General features: G+C 41.3%; 1 protein-coding gene across 3 annotated transcripts in view; it reads right to left on the bottom strand.

Annotated features, from left to right (window-relative positions):
* The window catches only part of MAMDC2 (MAM domain containing 2), a 65,248-nt gene that overhangs the window by 34,280 nt on the left and 13,917 nt on the right, over positions 1-17,051 (bottom strand). The window lies entirely within an intron of this gene.

The raw sequence follows: 17,051 nt of genomic DNA, 5'->3' as shown, positions 1-17,051 counted from the left end.
AAGCAAAAAAAAATTGCATGAGCAAGCAATAGGAAGAAATTTTTTTCCTCTACAATTCAGTGAAGAAAGTCAAATAAATCTCCAAACCATTCTAGTATACAAAAGCCTCAGTCAGGGTGTCACCGTACATCGAGCCCCAGAAAGCACAGCCTGTCCTGAGAGCAGAACCTCTGGGCAAGACCTCAGCAGCGGTACATCCTTGGCAGCAGCAGAAAGCAGTGCCTCACATCACTGTCAGCCAACCAGAGCAGGAGGAAGGAGGGAGGAAGAGGGGGTGGAAGAGGAGGATGACGGCCAATCTGCCTCACATCCCCCTTGCTGGCCACAGGCTGTCAGATGGGGCAGAGCAGCAGCAGCAGTGTCAGTTGCTGACTACTTCCCTTGGTCCCCAGAGGACTTATGGCAGCAATTTTTGGCCTGTACAGACAGGTGCAAGCACAGCATGCACTGGGCTGAGCTGCAAAAGCTATCCCACTTTCATGAAAGTAGCAACTCAGTCCCTGATGCCAGAAATGTCCGTGATTAAAGCTACTTGACAAGGCAGCACATAGCTGATCTTTCCATTCCTGCTAAGCCATGGTAGAGCTTATTTATGGTAACCTGTTAAATTTGCAGCAGAAGAAATGCACAGTATCCACTGGGATCAATTAGTGTTATCATAGGAAAAAACTTTTTGGTCTTCAAACCTCCCTGTCTCTTCTGTGGTTTCATAAAAGCAGCTCTGTGAAAGCAGCTGAAGATGAGACACAAAAGTAGACAATGCTGGCTGTATTCATGCCCTGCTTTTGTCTGGGAACTCCTCCTGTGTGTTCACGGAGGCAACTCAAGCCTACAGCAAAAGCTCATAGTCCTGTCTGGTCACCAGAAGCCCTTCTGCCACCCGCTGAGGAGGGCAAATGAAGATCTTAAAATCACCCCAGTACTGTTCCGCTTCAGAAAGAACGGCTGGGTTTCCATGCAACTTCCACAAAGCTGAGTAATATTTAGCCAAAACAAAAAGCATTTTACAGAACAGCACACAGTTGTGGGCGATAAGCACGCAGGCAACTCTTCCCAGCAATCGTGCACTTTTCTCTGCCGCACTGACAGCCCTGACTCCAGGAGATGCCACTGGCAGCTTTCTCCAGGCTTTACAAACCAAGTCGCCCTCCAGGAAGTGTGAGCAATCACTTGGGCCTTTGGTGGTCAAGGATACCAGCTGGGTCAGAGTGCTCCCGTTTCCAGCCCAGGGAAAAACAGTTCCCAGAGGCTTGTTACCAATACCATTCCCATATGGAGGCCCTTGGATCAACTACCAGCCCCACCTTCTGCATTCTCCTTGCTTCCCCAGAAGGTGCAGAAAGACAGCTGTTAGTGAGCCTGTCAAAAAATGTCAAAGTAACACAATACCCTGCAGCTCTCTGTATCTCTGAAGTGTGGTCACAGCTACTACCATACCAGCAATGCGTTCTTGCCTTGATCTACTGGCGTGTTGCAAATGCCTGGCAGGGGTTCAGCTTTTGCTGCTGTTTTCAGTTTTTGGTTTGGAGGAGTTGCCCCACTACAGCAATCTCACTGGGGATGCTTTAAATGTAAAAGCTTTTGGCTGGAGCTGTGTTGTCTCCTTGCTCTCCCTGCAGAAGGCCCAAAAATCCTGACATCATGCACCAATTACATTAGATTTTTTGTTTGTTCTAAGCACAATCATGTGGGCTTGTTTTCATTCACAATGACCTCACAGATTTTTATATACTTTTTATGTTTTCTTTCCGCTTGTTCCAAACACAACTACGTGGACTTGCAGACACCTGCTCCAGCAAGCAGTTGTTCAAACCTCTCCTTTTCATGCTGTTCATTATATCATTTTGTCAACTCTTCCTCTGATGACATAAAGGGTCCCAGATTCCTGTCTGGTATCTCTGATTTTACTTGTGACAGCTCTTCGAAAAGGCAGTATCTGTGATTTCTATTAGCTGGTACACTTGAGCAGAAATCAGGTAAGATTTTGACACAAAATGCTCTGTTGTGGATTTCTGAACTGTGAAGAAATATTTTAGAAGATACTTTTCTGTAGTCTTTGGCTCCTCAAATCAGGTTTTATTGTTCCCAGTGCACAAGAAATATAAAAAACAAGAACTATGTAAAGTAGAAACCAACAGGCACGCATGTGCGCAGAGTTCATTTCTCATTACTACCTCCATCTGTTTCCCCTATCACACTACCCCAGGATGAAGCACAGAGGAAAGCACTGCAACAGCTCTTTCACCAACACAGGGCTGCCTTCTTTCAACAAAAGAAGACAAAATTTCACTCCTGAAGTGTTCCCTTGAATTATACTGCTTATTAACATTGCTGGTGCACACTGTGGGTGTGGTCGGGTATGCTCACAGCATGTCACAGCTCTGCTCCACATTCTGCTCTGACCACGTCTCAGCCTGCCCACAGCAAGCCAATCCCTAGTGGCTTTTTTTTTTTTTTTTTTTTTTTTTAAGATAAAGCCAGCAGACCAAGCTGTTGGTCCCTATCCCACAGAGCAAGCAACAGCACAACAGCAGCGGCCCAAAAAGGCAGAAGACAAGAGAAACTCAGGGCTGGGGCCTAGGGAAGAGCAGAGTGAGAGCCTGCCCAGGATTGGGTGCAGGGCTGAAACATACACTGGGGTCCTGGGAAGGTTGCATCACAATCCCCAGGGAAAGGAAAAATCCCAAATGGAAGCCTCCTGGAGTGCTTCTACAAACCACAGGGATTCGCTCAGTAAGAGACTGTGAAAGCAAAGCTTTTCTACAGAAATACTCTCTCTGCATCTGCCAAATCACTTGGCTCACTGCACTATGAAAAATAGCTCATCTGCCTAAATACTTGTTTCTCCCAACTACACGATATCAACTAATAAAATGTATCCTTTGCTCACAAGCCTTTTTCCTCCAAGAAAATTCATAAATGTGCTCAGCCTAGATAAAATGCATTTACTCTGATGTTCACCTGGGCATTAGGTCTTGCAAAGACTGAAATATTATTTGGTTTTGAAATATTTTGAATATTTATTGGTTTCACTGGCTTCAAAAATTCCTGAGTTCAGTTTCCTGCTTTTTGTAAGGTCAGTAGTTCTTTTTTTTTTTTTTTTAATTCCAGGATCATTAGGATGACATTAGTGGACATATCACTGATCTCACATCACAGAACACACACAGGAACACTAACAGACCAGGTCTGCCTTCAGATCCAAGCCTCAAAGCAGCTGGTTACAGACACTGCTTAAAGGTGAGCTAATCAGATCCTGATGGGTGCTAACTGTAACCAGGTAGAAGGCTGCCTGAGTGAGCCTGCCTAATCATATCATTGCTTCGTAAAAGCTAACAGTGACTGGCTCTTGTTTTATTGCTGGCTGCTGCTGTGTGGCAGCCCTTAGTTGCTGCCATGTTTACTCAATGGCTACTCTCGAGTAATCCACTCTAAGTGAGAAAGCAGCCACAGTGACTCATTTTCTGTCCCACCAAGTCTCATCCTGGACCAGAAGTATGTAATAGTGAAGATTCAGTATCTGCAACTACAAAATCTGCCAGGAACACATCTATTGATGTAGAGCATAATGGACACCAGGATCGTGGCTAATATTTCCTGGAGTTCTGCAAACTGCATCCAGCAGTTTTTTTCACTTCAAAGATGAACACTTGAGGCACTGGTTTAAGAAGGATGCCTCTATGCTTGCTGTCCTGTACACAGTTCCTATCTGACAGGTAGCTGGTAGCAACTGGGGATGTACATGTGTACAGACAAAGCCAAAATCCACAAAAAAAAAAAAAAAAAAAAAAAAAAAGAGAGAGAGAGAGAAAGAGGGTTTTCAAAAGATTTTCAAAACAGCTCAGGTTAAATAACTGTTATCTCTAAAACATCTCAGGCACATTTTACAGGAATGGGCAGCACTTGTACAGTTAATCCTGAAATCTACATTTGCCATTTGAACTTCAAATGAAACCTGCTGTACAATTACATTCATTAGGTGTCAAATCCCCTATGCTCAGAGATGTTTACCAACGGATTCAAAAATATACACCCTGCCTCTTCAAGAAGAACATGGACTCTAAATGATTAATATCCTTGCTGCATGGTAAATCACATCTATCAGAACCTGAGCACAGGGGTTCTGATCACAGTCCTACTCCTGCAAGGGAACTCCTTTCCAAGACCAAAAGTAATGGCTTCTGGCTGAGTACTCTGACACAGGAGCTGTTAAAACTGAAAAAATTAAACTGGCGGTGGATTTCACAGCCCAGGGGGTGATTTTAAAAATATGAAACACTACACATGAAGACATAGAACTGAAAGCTTGCCATGTTTTGTTTGTTTTTCCAGATCTGCATGTAATCATCAACTCCAGAATGACACTAAATTTTACAGGGATTACATAAAACCTTATATTCCCTGCTGGTCTCAAAATTCAAAGGATCCCAAAGTATTTTACAGGATGCTGTTACAATCTGCGAGGGAGACTGGTGCCTATGGCTCCATCTTCTTTGCCTTTGTGTGAACCATCTGAAATACTCAGAATCACATCTGTATACTCACCCGGTACCATAGTCAAAACACTCTCTTGTGCAAGCTTTAGTCTGAGGAAGAGATGGATGCCAATGAATGTTTAGGAATTTAGATTTAGGAAGAGCACCAATGTGTTGCCTCCCACAAGGCATCTTATTACTGACCAACAGAGGTCTGCTACATTTACACAGCCAATCAAGTTATTCATTGGGACTGAACCCAACTGATGAATCACCTGTTATGTGAGCTCCTCTCAATCCATCAGACATGCCCCAGAATAAGCGCAGGGCCCTGCCATCTATGTGGGGCCCTCCACTCTTCATGGATCCGTCACATCATGGTGGCTTCCTCTCGTGCAGCAATGACACATAAGCAAATTTTTCCAGGCAGATTCTTGTCACACTTCCCCAGCTGCCCCTGTCATCGCAGATGCTCAGCGTTCATTTTTGACAGAGGCCCAAAATATTTTCCTTTCTTTCCAGATAACGTTAGAAGGAAAATGCTGAATTTTTTGATGAATTTTAGCATACACTTACATCAACTTCACTCCATGAATAGCCAGTATTAATTTTCCTAAGGCACATGCTTGCAAGGGTATTTACTATATGTTGTTTGAGCTGTAACACTGACATTTATCAAGACAGAAATAACACCTGAGATATATACTGGTCATTGGAAAAAATCTATCAGTCTCACTCTGCCAATTCATGACACTGCTTCCTTCACAACATCCTCACTGACTCCTGTTTCACTGCCAAACTAAGTAAAGGTTTGGCAAAACTTTCCAATGTACTGAAGTTTATGGGTCATTACATTTTTTTTTCCCCTGTCAGACTATTAGTAGCTTATTAAGCCTCATTCTGCCTACTCTACATCTTAGATAGCCTTGGGTAATCACATAGGCATTAACAAAGTTGAGGCGAATCATAAAACTCCATTCAGATGAACTTACCTTAGTACAATTGGGCTGCCGAACCTCACTGGGCACTGAACACTATGTACAGGGAGCAGTTCTCTTGCAAGCATGTGCATCAACTTATAGCTCAAAAAATAATAAAATGGCCTCAAATGACTTCAACAGATTTGACTCTCTTTCTTCCCAGCCTGGTGTTGGAACTTGACAGCTGCCACAGATGGACAATTGGGGAAGAACTAAGTGCAAAATAAGCATATTTAGATACTTCCCCTGTGCCCTCTCAGTCTCAGCCATTTTTCAGGCTTGCTGTAGGCCTCACTGAGCTGGTTGTAGTATCAACTCTATAAACAGATGAGCCCCCAGTTTAGCAGCATCTGCTGTGTATGCATTCTAAGGCAAAATAAACTACGTAGATAACTGCAGAAATAACTTTGCTCAGTGTGCCAAGTATTGTGTGGTCTTTTTAAAAGCAGCTCACAGTGCAGTTTCTCTTGAGAAAGCCGGTTTCTGAGTGTTGTATTTGCCATAAAACATATTTCAGAAGTTATTTGAGATGAGGCAGAGATTGGAACATTTGAAAGTGTTAGAGAACTTCATAAAATGTAAATGAACACAGTCATCATTGGTCTCAAAGCATTTTCTTTATTTTTACAGTCTCCCCAGGAACAGTGAATCCAGTACTGGAAAAGTATTTTCTGCAAACATGCAGCCTGCCGGGGGAAAGTGAAGCCAAGAATTAGCGTCTGTTACATGCGAGTACTCCAATACACTGCCTTCTGCACTTGACAACGCCGGATGGAGCTCTGGTGTGTCTGGCTGGTCACTGACAATGACTCACTGCTTTGTTTCTGGTGTCAAGAAACAGATTTTCAAGTCTCAAACTATCCCAGCATCTGATCCCAAAAGGGAAAGAGGTTGTGCCTGTTGCCCTACAGCATCAGAAATGTGCAGCCTACAGAGAAGGCTGTTTACAGAAAAAACCTACATTTGTCATTAAAATTTAAATCTTAATTTCATATTCAGATTTCACGTATATAAAGATCCCTACTGCGTCTCTCAAAAGAGAAGTTGTAGAATTGTCTTTTCCAGTCACTGCAAGATGTAAGCCCAAATAGTACTGACAGCTTGTCCACAACACACATATAAGGGATATTTGTCAACACATTATGAGTGCAACTTCCTTACACTCTGCTCATTCTCCCTTTATGGTAGAGGGAGAGAAAGGATCCACCTACGAACACAAAGGGAGTAACTCCCTCTGCTGCTGCTCCTTCAAACCTCAAAAGCTGAGATTAAACAAGACCACAAGAACAGCTACTTGCCAAGTTTTATCATGGAAAACAAGGAAAATATTTATGACCGTTGGGAACTTGGAAAAAAAAAATCAACTTTTCAGTGTGTGATGCTGAAGTAACCCCAAGCACTAAGCCAGTATTCCCATAGTTAAGAGTGCTCTGAAGGAGGAAAGCACAAGGTCTCACACGTCTGGTCTCTAATACTACAAAGAGGCTGATACAAGCTGATCCAGTACATGACAGATGGAAGGCCAAAAAATCTTTAGGATTTAGGTTAATGTTATTTCATAAAACTACTGCAAATCATCACCTTGCTGTATTGACTTTTCCAGTGTAAAAAATGCTAAAGAAGGGGGGGAATTGAATAAAGTACATTATGTAAATAGTTAACTAATTTTCCTGTAGTGTATGTTCAATTTTTTAAGAAAGAAAAAAAATGCATAAAACACTTCAGAGAGCAAGGAATGCATGCACACACCTCCACACATGCTCCCCCCAACAGGCATATCCTCATACACACTAGGATACTCATACACGTGACTACTTCCTTGCCTTTAAAAGTGCTCTATTTCCTTTTACACCTGAATTTATTTTCATAGGATTTTCAACAGCTGCTTTGGAAAGCAGAATGAGAATCTGCAATATATTTACAATTGAAAAAAAAAAAAGTTTCTTTGTTATGCCTCAGACTCTTTGCATCACAGATGCACAGGATAGGACTATTAACAACGAGGAAAATGGCTTGAAGGAATACTCATGGTTATCCCTGCTATCCTCTGGGGAGGAAAGCAGCTCTGCTTTCCAGCTGTTCCGTACCATGAAGCAAGCTCTTTCAGGAGGAAGCAAACTGGCTCCAGTAGGGGAAGCATACAAGGAATTCTAAACCTGCCTTCCTCTTCATCTCTTTGCCAAGCATTAGGAGAAAATTAAACCCACAGTGCTTCAGTGAAAACAGGTATTAAAATAACCATCACACAACAACTTCATGAGAGAATAAATCTGTGAGTACTTCTTTATATTTCCTTACATAAACAGTTCAGTAAGACGCAAGGGCTTAAATTCTGCATCAGGTAACAAGAGTGGAATGGTAAAGATATTAACTTACAGTTTCATGTAATTATGTCCCAAGAGCCAGTGGACCACTGAATAGAAACTATTAACACAAGCCAAATTATCTCTCACATTAAGCTGTGGCTGTGAGCGAGAGTGCCCTCTACTCTGTTCTCATGAGACCCCACCTGGGTTATTGTGTCCAGTACTGGAGCCCCCAATTCAAGAAGGCCATGGAGCTATTGGAGCAGGTCCAGAGGAAGGCCACAAAGATGATCAGAAGACTGGAGCACCTCCCCTACAATGGCAAGTGGAGAGAGCTGGTGTTCTTGAGCCTTGAGATGAAAAGGCTCCAAGGAGACCTTATAGTGGCCTTCCAGTACCTGAAGGGGGCCGATGGGAAAGCTAGGGAGGGACTTTTTATGTGGGTAGGTAGCTACAGAATGAGGGGAAATCGCTTTAAACTCCAAGAGGGTAGATTTAGACTAGATACTAAGAAGCTGCTTAGACTAGATATTAAGATTCTATGATTCTATGAAAAATAACTGTGTAGCAAAGAAATCTGCAAGTATGCAGGTCAGGGGCAGAGTGGAGGCAGGCAGCTACCAAAACATTCCATACCTTTAACGCCTCTTCTTTGGCATTGAGGAAGTGTGTCACAAGCAGCAGTTGGCAATTCCATATGGACAGGAAAGGAGTCCTCCAGTGCAGGATCTGAGGCAGACGCATGCATTCCCTAATGACTAATTTATGTGGTTGCTACAGCTGATGATGGCATTCCCCAGCAGGCACACATCTACAGAAGACAGTGAGCAAGCTTGCTGTTGCTGGTATGATCTGCTCTGCATAAATGAAGCCTTTTCCATTAGGTTGATCACTGGTCTGCTGAATCCCCAGGAGAAACAAAATTCCTCACACCAAAATTCCTGTTTCTACTATGTACGTATTTCCTCTGAAATTTACATCACTTACTTTTAGGAAAAAAAAATATGTGGAACTTTGATGGGACAATGAAATAGTCTGAAAAGTTATCCTGATAAAAAAGCAAATGTGGAACACATTTTTAAGATTTTTGCCTTTCTTGATGGAGTTAAAGAGTGAGTTCCTGGTTATACCACTTCAGATTAACAAAATAGGGCACATTTTGACAATGTCTGCTTAATATTATCATTAATATTATCATATCTTTTCTCCTGCAGAAGCAATGATGAATTTTCAAACCAAATCACATCTCACATTTTTGAATGCCTCTCTACAACAGCTCAGGCAAAGTCATCGGCTAGAATTTATCTTCAGGGCAGCATTTAATAAACATTAACTAAAAAGGTGAAGTTTACTTTCTGCTTCAGGAAAGTTAAAACTTCGATACCAGTTTTTATATCATGCATGGGAACAACTGCTGCCGTAAAATTACAACTGTTGGCAGTAAAATAGGGAAACCTAGCCAACAGATCATGCAAAGAGACAACAATCCTAATAATGAGGTATGTAAAAAAACTGAAAGCAATTTCCAATCAAACTGTACTTATCAGACAGAGCTGTGGTAATATATTTCTTTGACAGCTATGAAAGAAACACAGCAGCATGCCCCTGGAGAAGCTGGAAGTCCATGGCTTGGACAGGTCTTTGCTGGTAAAACACTGGCTGGATGGCTGGGCCCAGAGAGTGGAGGCAGATGGAGTTAACTTCAGCTGCTGGCTAGTCACAAAAGGTGCTCCCCAGGGATCAGTATTGGGGCAGATCTTTTTGACATCTTTATTGATGATCTGGACAGGGGATGGAGTACACCGTCAGTAAGTTTGCAGATGACACCATGCTAGGGGGAAGTGTCAAAGGCACCACCGCAGGCTGGATTGATGGGATGGGGCCAACTGTACGAGGTTCAGTGAGACCAAGTCTGAGTCTTGCACTTTGGTCACAACTCCAGACAATGCTATAGGCTTAGGGCAGTGTGGCTGGAAAACTGTGCAGAGGAAAAGGACCTAGGTATGCTAGCTGACAGCTGCCTGAATGTGAGCCAGCAGAGTGCCATCGGCATCCTGGCTTGTATTAAAAATAGTGTAGCCAGCAGGAGCAGGGAGGTGATTGCTGCCCTGTACTCAGATCTAGTGAGGCCACACCTTCAGTACTGCTTTCAGTCTTGGGCCCCTCACTACCTGAAAGACATCCAGGCCAGAGAGAGTGTCCAGAGAAGTGCAGCTGGGGAAGGCTCTGGACACAAGTCTTACGAAGAGTAGCTGAGGGAGTGAGGATTGTTCAGCCCAGAGAAGAGGAAGCTGAGGGAAAACCTTGTTGCTCTCTACAACTCCCTGAAAGGATACAGTGAGGTGGCGGTCATCTGCTTCTCCTGAACAGCTAGCTAAAGAATGAGAGATAATGCCCCTAAGTTGCTCCAGGGGAATTTCAGGCCATATATTAGGAATTTTTTTTTCTCTGAAAGAGTGGTCAAGCATTGGAACAGGCTGCCCAGGGAGACAGTAGGGTCACCATGCCTAGAGGTTTTCAAGAAAATGATATATGTGGCACTAATGGACATAATTTAGTGGACACATTGTGATGCCTTGATTAGCTAATCTTATTGGTCTTCTCCGGCCTTAACGATTCTATGATTCTATTCTATAACTGAATATAAAAAATATAAAATAAAGAATCTAGTCAAGATAAGTCTTAGGCCTTAGATAACCTCTGAAAATTCTCAGATATTGAGTACAGTCTTTGAAGTTAAATATGAATGCAATTGCAGAATAAATTGGCAAGGTAGGAGAAAACAGCAATTAAAACGGAGTATTTTATTACAGTTGGTATTTAAAAATCAATTAATTTAATGAATTTTAGTTTAGAACTAAAAATACATGTGATCACAGACAACTGCAATCGATTGTTTGGAGTAATAATTATCTAATCAGTTTGATTTGAATCTGAACAGTGAATGAGTTAATGTTCTCACCTGCAGAATAACAGTTGGGAGCTTAACATCTCATTCCACACTTGTTTCTGAAGCTTACTGAAATTGTCATAGAGCATGTCCATCCCTTTCTCTTATTGCTCTTTGGCTATGCAGGCTTGCATACCTTGCTGACACCAGGCTGTATTATCAGGGTAGCAGATGCAGCTGGGATATAGCACTAGACACGTAATAATTTATAAAATTCTCTAGACTTTCTGACAAAATTTTAAGGTCTGTTGTTTGGCAAGTCATATCCATAACATGTTGAAAGAGCTAAACGTACTGAAGAGCAGAGCCATGGTTGTAGATAAGTATAAAAACTGCATAGTGGCTACCAATGCCTTTTCAACCTGAACCTTTTCTTCTGCATCCCTCTTAATGTATTTACTCTGATCTAAATCTCATCAATATCTCTGCCTGGCTGTTTTCTGTAGCCTTTATGTAGCCCAGTCGATAACAGTGACCACAGCAGCACTAATGGAAACCCCGCAGCAGGTTTGCCATGCATGTCATGCAACCTCCTCAGCAATAGCAGTAAAAAGCATCCAGCAAACTGTTTAGATGGAACAGACTCTACCCAGTCCCACCATACAGATACAGCTTGCAAGCATATATTTCCAGAAGATCTGGCAGACTGCCTTTATCCATCAGCCTAGAGCAAAGCACTGTTGTAAGCATAATTTCTCCTCTTTCTTGTAGTACAATTCAGGACATATAAAGGCTATACGAAGTAGGATGATACAGTCACCAGTTAGGAAAGGCCTCAAGAGTGAGTCTCAGATAGTGCAGTTGTCCAGCAGGCAACAATTCCATTTTCCAGCAAGTTTCAAAGATTTAGGTTTTATGTTCTTTCCATGGAATAATCTGAATATTTTCAAACCATTGACTTAGGCTGAAACTTCCACTGTTCTGGGTTTTAGCTTGAGCTCTCCCTCTCTCCCACACTTCCTCTTAGTAATAGCAAATTTATCTCAAGAGTAAGTGGATTAACTAGCACTTTGACCAGAAACAGAGGCAGTGAAATTCCTTGTTAGATGCACAACAAAACAAAAATCAAAATAATCTGTCAAAAACATATAGCACAAAAACTGAACAATCTGGGAAGGCTAACCAACAGGTTAGCTGACCCAGCACAGGGAGAAGAAACTGTCTTAAGTACTCTGCTAGTAAGGGGTGATTGATCATGTACCTATTTTTGGCTTCAGTACCCACTATCTGTGAAGTCTATTCCAAATTCATGAGTGCTTTTTCATATAAAAACAAACACTGATTACTTTTTACCTACATGTGATGGTCCAAGCTACACATACCACTCATCTTATTTCCATATATGACAACTTCACTGTGCAAAGTTCTTCTTCTTTGTCAAACAAACTATAGTTACTGCCCTAATAACTCTCTAGTTTGACACTTAGTTTAAAATAAGTGCTAGAAGTGGCTATATTTAGAGAACAATCTGGTATTGATATAAATTCTCTCATGTTTCCACTTAAGCACACAAGAATATTCCTGGCCAGGAAACAAAACCCTCTGCAAAAGGCCTCAAGAATTAAAATGCAAAGCAATGACTAGATAAGAACTAGTAAAGATTAATGGATTTGGACACCTTCTGCTTGTTACTAAACATTAACTAATCTTAATACAAGCAACAGCTTTGATTAGCACTGCCTAGCCATGGATGTATGTTTCAAATGCTATGAGTCATCCTATTTGAAATGCAAAAGCAACAACTTAAAATGAAGCATTCATTTCATATAGTTATATGTAAATTTTAAAGGATGTATATGAATGTCTTAATAACTGGTTTGCTAGCAGTAAGTATTGTGAAGCTGAATATGCAACTGCTGATTCAGACACTAAGCAAGCCAGTTCTGATACACACCTGAAAACAAACTGTATTTCTCAGGTCAACATAGTGATCATTTTATATGTCCTAGATCTTTTCATGTCTCCAAAGGATAGGTCTCTGTGGTAAAATGTTTGAGTAAATTGGATTTCTTAAACATATTCATTGTTGCTATATTAGGTATACCCTAAAAATCTGGGTGCCTACATACTTGTATTCACAGTTTGCATTTATCTATGTACAGTAACTCAAGGCAACCTTTACCTCCTCTTATAAACACTTAGAAATTAAAACAACTACAAATGAAATTACACTTAGGAAGACCATAACCATTGATCCCGTGCTTGCTCAGCAGGCTCAAATTTGTTCACAACTATGGAAGTATACTCCTGCGGCCCCAAAACTGAGCAGTACTAAACAATCCACATTTTTTTGCTCCCTTTCCTGCTATTTTGAATAATTTTCCTACTGGACTCTTAAGAGTGGCACCAAATGGATAAGGCTCTGTAATAGAATATCACAGGGTAACATTATGTGTTATATATGATATCAAGATGATCAGAATCATGTATACAATCTATTCACAGATTCACAGAATGGCTAAGGAAGGGACTTTAATGACTGTCTAGCTCCAATCTCTCTGCCTAAACCATGTTGCCCAGGGACCCATCTAATCTGGCCTTTAACATCTCCAGGGATGGAGCTTTCTCAGCTTGGATAATCAGCTATGATCTTCCTTGGATGACACAGAAAAATCTAAGACACTAAGTTTGTGAAGCACAGCTTGACACATGGAAATGTGTCTTTAAGCCCTTGATCTTTTGGTTCCAGCACCTACTTAAAAATTTTAAATTTCTGTGACTTCTAGCCACATGTCTGTACATGTTTACGGCAGGAAATATATTTCTCTGTTTAGTAGGCATCTGATACATGGGGAAGGTGAAAACATACACACTAAGAACAGACAATAATAATAAATATTGATAATGAGTAAATACTGATAATGAAGGTCAGCTTGGGAATAGAAGGCCTTGGAGAGCAAAGGCCTCTATTTACACAACAGATGCAAGGCAGACAGCGCAGCTACATCTGCTTTGTCACTTGCCTAAACATATCTAAATCTTCTGAGAGCAACCCAGAGCCCATACCCATTAATTCATCTGCTGCCCTGATGACTACACAAAATTTTGATGCCAATTACTGCCAACTCTGTCCCTTGGCCTTAAATGACTCAACTCACTTTGACTAAACAGCTACAAGATAGCACTTTCAGACAAGGAGATTCATTTTCAGAAATATCTGCCAAGACTGATTAGATGCAGATGAAATATTTTGCTTAAGCTTCCTCTGCATAACAATCACATATAAAATAGCACATGACAAAGATCAAGAAGTCCTCAAATTGAAATTACTAAAAAAGAGGAAATTATGAAGAACAGACTCTCTTGTAGAATGCATCAAAGTACACTACAACTTAGTTAGTTTCCCATTAAATCTTTCAGACATGATCTTTAGAAAATCTTAGCTACACAGCAATCAAATGTGAAAAAAAGTAAGGAACAGATTCTCCACATCTGACAATGAAGAGATCCTTTGTCCAGTGGGGTTCCTGAAAAAACATCATTTTCTCTTTTGAATGAGGGTGCAGTTTGTACTCATGTATGCATATATGGACTCAGGCAGAATCATAGAACCACCAACGTTGGGAAAAATCTCCAAGATCATCCAGTCCAACTGTCCACGTGCCACCAATAAACTATGTCCCTCAGTATAACATCTAAACATTTCTTGAAAACCTCCAGGGACAGTGACTCAATCACCTCTCTGTGCAGCCCATTCCAGCATCTGACCACCCTCTCGGAGAATAAATTTTTTCCTTACATCCAACCTGAATCTTCCCTGAGCAACCTGAGGCCATTCCCTCTAGTCCTATCACCAGTTATGCAGAAGAAGTGGCCGACCTTCCACTTCACCACAACCTCCTTTCAGGGAATTGTAGAGAGTGATAAGTCTCCTTGGAGCTTCTTCTCCATACTAAACAATCCCAGCTCCCTCAGCCACTCCCCATAAAACTTGTGCTCCTTACCAGCTTTGTCACCCCTCTCTGGACACACTGTAGGGAGATGTCTTTTTTGTAGTGAGGGGCCCAAAACTGAACACAGTGCTCAAAGTGCAGCCTCACCAGAGCTGAGTACAGGGGTTAATCAAATCCCTGATCCTGCTGGCAGCACTATTTCTGGGAGAGCAAGACAAAATTTTCTAGCTGGGATACTATTATATCCAGTCAGTGCAAACAAGCTGTGCCATCCAAGATCTGCCAGCATCCAAAACAGGAAACAAAGTCCAGGAAAAGTCAGAACATCATTTATAACTTCCCAAGAAAGTCAGCATTACTGATTTCCAAAGAAAATATGCCACAGACTAAATTATCATCTTCTTGCAAAAAAATATGAAGAATGGAAAAAAGGCATAACTCATTGGTTTCAACTCTGATAAGCTGAGGCACATTCTCTCCTCTGAGGGGACGAGACTCCTGTGATGTTTAATGGTACAGCATGATAGACACATTACTGTAGAAAAATATGTAATATCCATTTGGCACAGTCCTTCTCAGACCTGTCTTCTCCCTACCTCATGCAATAAAAAATTTGTGTCCCTCTCATTACAGACCCTGGTTTTATGACTTCCTTCTACCCTACTACTCTCAGACTATGGCCAGAAGACCTCATGATTTTTTTGCAACACACTGGAAAACAATTAGATTACTTCAGTTTACCACAGCACAAAAAACATGAACTACTCTCCCAAAGGACAACCCAGTGCTTGCAAGCCTTCCATTAACCTTTGAAGAGTTTAACTCAACAGTGACTTATGGCTACCGATACGAATTTAAGGCTAGCCTTGGTTCTCATGGTGAGGCATGAACTTCATCATCTGCTACTGGAGTGGAGAGACGGATGTAAAATCCCAATGAATACAATGATGTTTGCATCCTTTTCATATTTCAGAGTTCTGAATTACGGAATGTAATGTTCTACCTCCTGACAACAATGTTCTTCAGTGGGTTTCTCAGATCATGTTCATTACAGCCTCTGAACTGTGAAAAAAAGGCATGTTTCAGCCTGAATGAAACATGGTTCAGCAACTGTAAAACTGTTTTCCTCTCAAGATCTAGAAATTAATCACTTAGTTTATTCATCTCCATGTCTGAACTGTTCATCATTAATAAGTTCTCTAAAAGTTAATCTGAAATTGGTTCTTAAAATGTATTAAAACATGATCTTTAATGTTACTATCAGAAAACAATAAAATACTCATTCACAGAGAAAATAGGAGGGCTGTCTGAACCTTTTAACTTCCAGATATTGTTTGCATCTGATTCAAAACTGAATTCAGCATTCACTCTTATCACACCAAAGTCTACTTTGACTTTTGTCTAACTTGAGTGCTAAACAAAGCAGCAAGCACACCCTCAGAACAGTTTCAATCGTTTATATGATGTAACACCAAAAAAAAAAGAGAGAATCTGGAAGATGAGGAATGACAAATGACTTCCTTTGAAAACTCACTATAGTTCGGCATACAACAGCTGAAATCTGCACTTCCATTTCATAGAATCATGGAATCATAGAATAGCCTGGGTTGGAAGGGACCTCAAAGGTCCCAGCAAACCCACCACAAGCAGGGCCACCAACTTCCACACTTAATACTATACCAGGCTGCCCAGAGCCCCATCCAATCTGGTCCTGAACACCTTCAAGGATGGGGCATCCAGAACCGCTCTGGGCAGCCTGTTCCAGCATCTCAACACTCTCAGTAAAGAACTTTCCCCTGATATCCAACCTAAATCTTTCCTCCTTCAACTTAGAACTATTTCCCATTGTCCTGCTATTATCTACCCTTTCAAAAAGATGAACTACATTTCTGAAGTTCTTCTGACATTTTTCATATGAAATACTGATTAACAGTCCAGCAAATGTGAAGAAATGTATACAGTCAGAATGCAAGAAGCTTTCAAAGATTCCACTTTATCCCCCTTAGTGAGTGACACAGACAAGCTGGCAACAACAAACAAGGAGAAGGCTGAGGTATCCAACAACTTTTTTGCCTCAATCTTCTCTGATAACTGCTTGTCACACAGTCCTCAAAAGTTTGGTTCAGAAGGACAGAATTGGGGAAGCAACATCCCTCCCACTGTGAGCAAAAAATCAGGTTCATGACCACCTGGGGAATCTGAATATTGACAAGCCTATGGGTTCTAATAAGATGCATCCCAGAGTCCTAAGCAAATTGGCTTCTCTGAATGATACTTGAGATGACACAGCAGTCCAGTAAAGTCCCCGTTGACTGGAAAAAAGGCAACATAACACCTATTTTTCAGAAGGATAAAAAGGATGTCCCTGGGAACTACTTACCTGTCAGTCTCCCCTTTGTGCTGGGAAAGATCGTGGAGCAGATCCTCCTGGAAGCCATGTGAAGGCA

Source organism: Meleagris gallopavo, chromosome Z, assembly GCF_905368555.1.
Source record: "Meleagris gallopavo chromosome Z, MGAL_WU_HG_1.1, whole genome shotgun sequence".
Taxonomy (NCBI): Eukaryota; Metazoa; Chordata; class Aves; order Galliformes; family Phasianidae; genus Meleagris; species Meleagris gallopavo.
The sequence above is the reverse complement of the archived record's forward strand: the minus strand, read 5'-3'. Positions and strand labels throughout refer to the sequence as shown.